Source organism: Neophocaena asiaeorientalis, unplaced genomic scaffold (genome assembly GCF_003031525.2).
Source record: "Neophocaena asiaeorientalis asiaeorientalis breed wild unplaced genomic scaffold, Neophocaena_asiaeorientalis_V1.1 scaffold59, whole genome shotgun sequence".
NCBI classification, from domain to species: domain Eukaryota; kingdom Metazoa; phylum Chordata; class Mammalia; order Artiodactyla; family Phocoenidae; genus Neophocaena; species Neophocaena asiaeorientalis.
The window spans coordinates 16,938,441-16,946,635 of NW_020174268.1; positions in this window are offsets into that span (position 1 = coordinate 16,938,441).

Sequence of the window (8,195 nt, forward strand, 5' to 3'; positions counted from 1 at the left end):
GCGTCAGCTTTGTGGGGACTCCAGTCAAAATGAGAGGCAGACCTTGTGTGTTCTGACTCAGGAGATTTGGTCCCTGGGTTCTTTCCACCCCAGACACCTCCTCTCAGTCCACACCAAACAAGAAGCCTTCCTTCCAGGCTCAGCTTATAGGCCACTTGCCAAAATCATCATACCAAGAGCTGAAGGACTTACAGAGGCCTCTTCCAGGTGCTGGCGTGCACCCAGAACGTCACAGATGGCTCCAGCTTCTGCCTGGGTACCCTGGGGCTGGGGAGCCCAGTCCTTCCTAAAGAAAAGGTTCTCATCTAGCACTTTTGGTTTTTATCTCATCTTCTAAAACCACCCAGCTCTTAAATTCTGTTTTGGCTTTGCTGTCAGCACTTTCCCTTCTCATATTATCGCTGCTTGGTACTTAACCATGTCACACAGTGGTTAGGGCTCAGCTTTTGGAATCATTTGGGCTAGAACTCCCAGGTCATAATTACATTCACTATTTACCAGCTGTGTGACTTCAGCAAGTTACTTAACCTCTCTGAGCCTTAGTGATCACATATGTAAAGTGAGAATAACATTAGTGTCTAGTTCAAGGATTATGATGAGGCTGAAGGTAATGGAAGGAAATGTCCTGACAGAGAGAAAGCTGTCAGTTTTGCTTAGGTATTATTATAAGTATCCCCTCCCCTAGATTTCAAAATCATTGAGGGCAGGGACCTCTTCTTGGATATCTTTGAATCCCTCCATAACAGTCAGCAAAGTGCCCGTATGAGGAATTTAATGACCGTATGACATGAAAGAGGCTGGGCTGAACAGGAGAGACAGGAAGCCGAGACAATTATTTGAAATACGTTAAAGTCATCAGAAGGCTTAAAAATGTAACACAATGCTCCTGTAAAAGAAATGTGCAGAGCAGAATGCAGAGCAGGGACAAGTTGGGACAGGAAGTGGAGGGGAGATTGGGAAAGGTCATGCAGAATCAGGTCAAGTTCTGGAGGAAGGAGTGAGCGCTAATTAAAGGGGTGAAGAGGCCGCGTGATGCAGCGAATGCCAGCAAAGTGGGAGCTGGGCTGCTTGGCTGACCTAACGCATGTCGATAAAAAAGGAGCACAATCTTTCCACCACACAAACTGTTTTATGAGCCTGCAAACATCCAAGAATCTTTTCTCCCACTCTCATCGCTTTACAGGGGAGGAGTGTGATGGCACGCTCCCTATACGAATTAACCTCAGGACTGGCTTCTGGCCGCAGTTCAGGCTGCAGCGCCTTCCTGCAATCCCTTCCTCTCTGCAAGCCCGTAGATGCTCATCCGGGAGCAGGAAATGATTACATGTTTGTGCTTTTCTGCGATTAGTCTTCTAAAGGGAAGAACAAAACAAAACAAGAAGGCTGGATGTTTAGGGAGAGTCTAAAAACATTTAAAGACTAGCTAGTAATTCAGGCAAAGGGATCAAAAGTAGAGGCCGCTCACTCAAGTTCTCTGGATTGAGGATTTGTGGGAACTCATCTCGGGCCGGCTTATGTTTATTCTGTGCTTCAAAATGACTTTGAAGGCTTATTTGGGAATTCCAGCCCAGGTGGGGCGTCCCTTGCAGACCCTTGACTGTACAGTATATCTTCTGGAGAGAGAAGACTGCTGTGGGAGAGCCTGGGAGAGCAGGCAGAGGGGACAGGGCCACCCACAGATCACTCACCCTGGAGATGGTTGACGTGCCTGGCGGGGCCGCCCTCCCGCCAACCCTCCCGCCACTCCCAGTTGCCTGTGCTGTTCAGTCAGTGGAAGGTGTTACGTGCTTCGGGGTGGGGGTGCAGGAGCCCGATCACACAGCCTGTCTCCCAAACCGACCGTCCGGGCCAGGCAGAAACCGGCAAATGCTGCGAATCAGGCCTACATTTTCCCCTCGCAGAGAATCAACTGTTAAACATTGACCAGCGCTCCACTGTGTATAAACAAGATCCAAGAGGAACCAGTTAACCTGCTACGGTGAACAAAGAGTTTGGCATAAAACTGTGGACGAATAAGCAGATAAGGTTAATTGTGTTATGTGTCCCTTCATTAATGGAAGCCTGATAGGAATTTGACCTAAAGTGACTCAGCGGTTAGTTCCCTTTACTGTATATCCTTGGAAGTAATCGAATGGACTTTTGTTATTTCTTTTTTCATTCTTTCTTTTTTTTTCCCCCTAAAACAGAGGCCTCCAGTTGCAAAGCTCCCAGTTGACAGATTACACATGCCTGATGGTCATGAAAAGTCCACGAGTCCAGTGTAAAAATTCAGAGCATTGCTTGTCACTGGTGGCCCCAGACACCTCGTTGGCAGCTCAGGGGGTTGGGGAGGTCCTGGAAGTGTGGACCGGAGTCTGGTGTTTTTGATCTTGAAGCAGAATCTGACCTCTCTCTTTTAAACCTTTTCCTTCAGGAACCCTCTGTACGTAGAAGTGCTGTTGAGGCCCTAGAGCAGTGAGTTGAACTTCACGGTGGACTTTGGAGAGAGGGCCTTTCTGTGGTTTGGGGATTGCACTCCCTACGTACCCCGAATTGCAGACCTCAACGTCCACTCCACCAGCTGACCTACTTTTTCAGCTGAAAGACTATGGCCTGGCTTCCTACAGTCCTCTGTCTATAGATTCCAGCCATGTAGGTGCAGTTGAGTTCATTTCAAAGACTGCGGCGTGGTATAACAGAAAAAGGACGGAATGTGGAATATGGAGTTTGGTGTCAGAAGACAGGTTCAAGGCAAACTAATCTAGGTTGTAGAAGCCAGAAAGTGGTGGAGGGTTTCCTGGGAAAAGGCACAGGGCTGGCGAGGGTGGGGACAGGTGCTACAGTTCCCTGGGTGAACTCCGGAATAGCCTTCCCGATTTCCCACCCTCCCAGAGTTTGTGGGTGATGGAAATGTTCTAGACCCTTTTCAGGTGGTAGTTACACAAGTATATACATTTGTCAAAACTCAATGACTTTGAAGGCTTATTTGGGAATTCCAGCCCAGGTGGGGCGTCCCTTGCAGACCCTTGACTGTACAGTATATCTTCTGGAGAGAGAAGACTGCTGTGGGAGAGCCTGGGAGAGCAGGCAGAGGGGACAGGGCCACCCACAGATCACTCACCCTGGAGATGGTTGACGTGCCTGGCGGGGCCGCCCTCCCGCCAACCCTCCCGCCACTCCCAGTTGCCTGTGCTGTTCAGTCAGTGGAAGGTGTTACGTGCTTCGGGGTGGGGGTGCAGGAGCCCGATCACACAGCCTGTCTCCCAAACCGACCGTCCGGGCCAGGCAGAAACCGGCAAATGCTGCGAATCAGGCCTACATTTTCCCCTCGCAGAGAATCAACTGTTAAACATTGACCAGCGCTCCACTGTGTATAAACAAGATCCAAGAGGAACCAGTTAACCTGCTACGGTGAACAAAGAGTTTGGCATAAAACTGTGGACGAATAAGCAGATAAGGTTAATTGTGTTATGTGTCCCTTCATTAATGGAAGCCTGATAGGAATTTGACCTAAAGTGACTCAGCGGTTAGTTCCCTTTACTGTATATCCTTGGAAGTAATCGAATGGACTTTTGTTATTTCTTTTTTCATTCTTTCTTTTTTTTTCCCCCTAAAACAGAGGCCTCCAGTTGCAAAGCTCCCAGTTGACAGATTACACATGCCTGATGGTCATGAAAAGTCCACGAGTCCAGTGTAAAAATTCAGAGCATTGCTTGTCACTGGTGGCCCCAGACACCTCGTTGGCAGCTCAGGGGGTTGGGGAGGTCCTGGAAGTGTGGACCGGAGTCTGGTGTTTTTGATCTTGAAGCAGAATCTGACCTCTCTCTTTTAAACCTTTTCCTTCAGGAACCCTCTGTACGTAGAAGTGCTGTTGAGGCCCTAGAGCAGTGAGTTGAACTTCACGGTGGACTTTGGAGAGAGGGCCTTTCTGTGGTTTGGGGATTGCACTCCCTACGTACCCCGAATTGCAGACCTCAACGTCCACTCCACCAGCTGACCTACTTTTTCAGCTGAAAGACTATGGCCTGGCTTCCTACAGTCCTCTGTCTATAGATTCCAGCCATGTAGGTGCAGTTGAGTTCATTTCAAAGACTGCGGCGTGGTATAACAGAAAAAGGACGGAATGTGGAATATGGAGTTTGGTGTCAGAAGACAGGTTCAAGGCAAACTAATCTAGGTTGTAGAAGCCAGAAAGTGGTGGAGGGTTTCCTGGGAAAAGGCACAGGGCTGGCGAGGGTGGGGACAGGTGCTACAGTTCCCTGGGTGAACTCCGGAATAGCCTTCCCGATTTCCCACCCTCCCAGAGTTTGTGGGTGATGGAAATGTTCTAGACCCTTTTCAGGTGGTAGTTACACAAGTATATACATTTGTCAAAACTCATCAAACAGCCCTGAAGATCTGCATATTTTACGAATGTAAATGATACAGCAGTTTTTAAGAGGGTTGGTTCAACTCCTGGCCTCTCTCTCACTCCCTGTATAGACAAGTTCTTCACCTCTTTGAGCCTTGCTTTCCTACCTGTGAAATGGAAGGACCGCTCTAACCTGCGCTGTGGGTGACCGTGGACGTTAAATGAGACCATGTGAGTCCAAAGTACTTGGAAATGATGCAGAGCCTTTACACCGGTGACCACTGTTGTTATTATGCTTCCCTTCTGAGAAGATCAGTGAGCTGGTACAAATCTGTGGCCTCTGCTTGGCCACTTCCCTTGGAGAGTAGTGTTTATCTATTTTCAGGAGACGCTGGAGATATCAAAATGCTGCAGAAAAGCAAGTAGAATATGGATTTGCCAGGGAGAGGAGAGAGGGCTGGAAGGGAACAGCTGGGGAGACAGCCATCAATCCAGCTCGGCAGCAGGGCCAGATGGATGCCGAGAGGGAGTCGCTAAATGCCTGTGAGAGAGTCGTGACCAGGAAAAGCAGCGCGAGTTAAAAAAAAAAAAATCACATCTTGCCAAACAAACTGGGTCAAATTCGTGACGGAGTTAGTCACTGAGCAGAGATGGGAAAGCACATTCAGGGGAAAAAGCAAAAGGTTCAGGGACCGTGGTGACTCGGCTAGAAGTGACAAAAGCCACTTTGGCCTCCTGGCCTCGTTTGGTCCTTAAGTGAAGGATTCTTCTTGTGGCTCCCTGCAGTGTGTCTTGTTGGTATTTGGGTTTTGAACTCGATCTTTACTCTTAGCAGCAATCGCAAACAACCTTCACATTGGAAGCAAGAGCACAGCACACATTTTAAAATGGAAAATCTTAGCAGGCAAGTGAAATGGAGACAGGGAAGCTATTCCGGAGTTCACCCTGGGAATTCAAGTGGGAGGGGACCACTGCCTGAAGGCAGCCAGGCTCCTGAGGCAAAGTCTTTCAGTTTAGAAACTTTAAAGTCAGAGCAAAGGGCAAATGCCGTTTGGCAACCAAATCCTATACGATGAATGGATAATGCTGAAATCAAATTTTAAATTGTTAGCCACTAAAAGTTAAAATAGGGAAAGATTGAACAGGAAGAAATAGTCTACAAGAGAAATCTGATGTGTGAAATTTTGATTTTATCCTCATTATAAAAATTTTGGTGCTTTCTGCTAGAGATTTCTGCCAAGAAATGTGATATGTTGAAAAAGAAGAGGAAATGTACTGTAGATGCTGTGACTATAAAAGGCTGTTTAAAGTGATAGGAATCAGTCAGGGTTCTCCCAATGACCAAGGTTATAAAATTAGGATCTAAAACTACCAAATCTGGGTGAGAAACGAAGCGAAACAAAACACAAAACAGAACTTCAGTAAGAGCAACACCTAAATCTACCTTAATATAACTAACGTTTCCCCACAATGTTTTTCTTGTCTTTGGACACGTCAGGTCTCTCCTGTTGGTAATTTCCTCTTCTGAGTTGTCCCTATTGCAGCAAGGCAGGGAGTAGGGGAGAGGGGATGGGGTGAGCAGGTACTGTGAGGATGCGGGGGTGTCTTTCTTGTGACCTCCGAATCCAAAAGAGGGCGCCATGAGATGCCGCCACACGCATGTGGGGTGCATCAGTATGTTGGTCCATTGCCCAGGATGCAGAGCAAGCTAGGTGGGAGGAGCCTTCCCACCCAGGACCTCCGTCTCACAGGAAATCTGATGCCTTAAACCTCGACCTCAGTACTCAGTGACTTCAACCTCTAGCGGTACCACTCTGGTAATTAGCACGTGGAATCGGAGACAGGCTTTTGCATCCTGAAGCGGGCTCCAAGGACTTCTTCCACCCTTTTCTTCCAGGTCTTCCGAAATAGTTGGAGATAACAGCTTCTCCCCAGGTCACTTGTGGGCCGTGAACTCTATGAGGATCCCTCGTTTCTCCCTGGCTTTGGGGCTTCCAGACTTGGATTTGAAGCTTAGGTCCACCGCTTATTGACCAGTTAGGAAACCTCCGTGAACACTGATTTTCTCGCCTTGAAGGGAGGCACAGAGTAACTTAGCAGCCCATACACATGAGCTATAATCAGGTGCCTAACATTTTTGCCAATGGATCTTGATGGTAAGTTAGCAAATCAGCAGGCAGTTATCTTCTATTGGATAGATGGGAACAAACGAGAGAGACTCGTGATCCTCAAAGGCTGTGTTTTTGTCGCAAATCAACTTTCCAAGTACAGAACTGAGGGGACATGTGATTTAATGGCAGCATCTGTGTGATCCTGCGATATAATAAGAAACCCGTATTTGGTCTTTATCCCCCAGTTCCTAGCACAAGAGCTTCTAAAACCCTTGGAATTTCCCGAGTAATAGGGTTGAGAGGAACATCTTTTGTTACTCATGGTGTGAGCCCCTTTCAACCACACCTGAGTTTATGCTACTGAAGTGACTTTTTTGGGGGAGGGGGCTTGAGAGCTTCAGGATGGGGGTTGGTTACCAGAGGAACCAGCTACGTGATTAGAGGGCTGGAACTTTCAGCCCCACCTTCTGACCTCCAGGGAGGGGAGAGGGGCTGGAGACTGACTTAATCACCAAAAGCCAAAGATTCGATCAATCATACTTACGTAATGAAAGTTCCATCAAGACCCCTAAATGATGGGGTTTAGAGAGCTTCTGGGTTGGTGAACACACTGAGGTCCTGGGAGGGTGATGTGCCCAGAGAGGGCACGGAAGCTCCACCTACCCCCCTCCCCTACGCATCTCTTCCATTTGACTATTCATTTGTATCCTTTAGGATATCCTTTGTAATAAACTGGTACTAGCAAGTAAAGTGTTTCCCTGAGTTCTGTGAGCTGTTCTAGCAAATCATTGAATCTGAAGAGGGAGCTTTGGGAACCTCCGACTTTATAGCTGGCCGGTCAGAGGTCCAGGAGGCCCTGGGACTTGCAATTGGCATCTGAAGAGGGTGCAGTTTTGTAGGACTGAGTCCTTAACCTGTGGGGTCTGTGCTGACTCTGGAGAGTTAGTGTCAGAATTGAATTAAGCCATAGAACACCCAGCTGGTGTCCAGAGAGTTGGAGAATTGGCTGGTGTGGGAAAAAGCCCCATACCTCTGGTGTCAGGAGTGTGAATAGAAACAGATCATAACCTGTGAAGTAGATTTAGGTGTCTGGTTCACAATGTGCCCCTGTTGGGAGCAGGGCACGACAAGGTAATCTGATGGTGTCAGGGTTCTTTAGTTGCAAGCGATGGAAACAGACTTTGACACTCAGTGGAAAAGGCCTTTGCTGGAAAGGTACGGAATAGTTGTTGGATGCTGAAGAACCAAGCCTCAGGGAGAAGAGGATCGGGCCTTTAGCAGGAATGAATGGACAGACTCTGTGTCTCCTCCTACCCCACCAGAACTTCTCTGCTCTACTGTTTTCTACTACAACATTCTCCCCAAGGCTCAGAACCCTAGGAACCAGAGTCTGAATGGCTTAAAGTGGGTTTTCTGTGCCCCCTCCCACCCCAGCGAGAGGGGGCAGGGAGAACCCTGACTGGGGTGCCCTCAAAACTTCTCAGAATAAGGGAAGAATAATTTCCTACTGGGAAGTCAGGGTGCTTTTACCCAAAAATGTGGAAAGGCATGTTTGACAGGCTGAAGAAGCAAGAAACCTCTGGCATGCCGTTTTTAGGCTTCATTGTTTAAAAGAAAAGTACCACAGGAAAACAAGGAAATGATTCCATCTTATCCTTCCCTGGCCAGGATCAGGCCCAATTCTGGGCAGCACACTTTCAGAGGCCTTTGACTGCTTGGATGGTGTTCAAAAAGAGTAACTAAGATGGTGAACA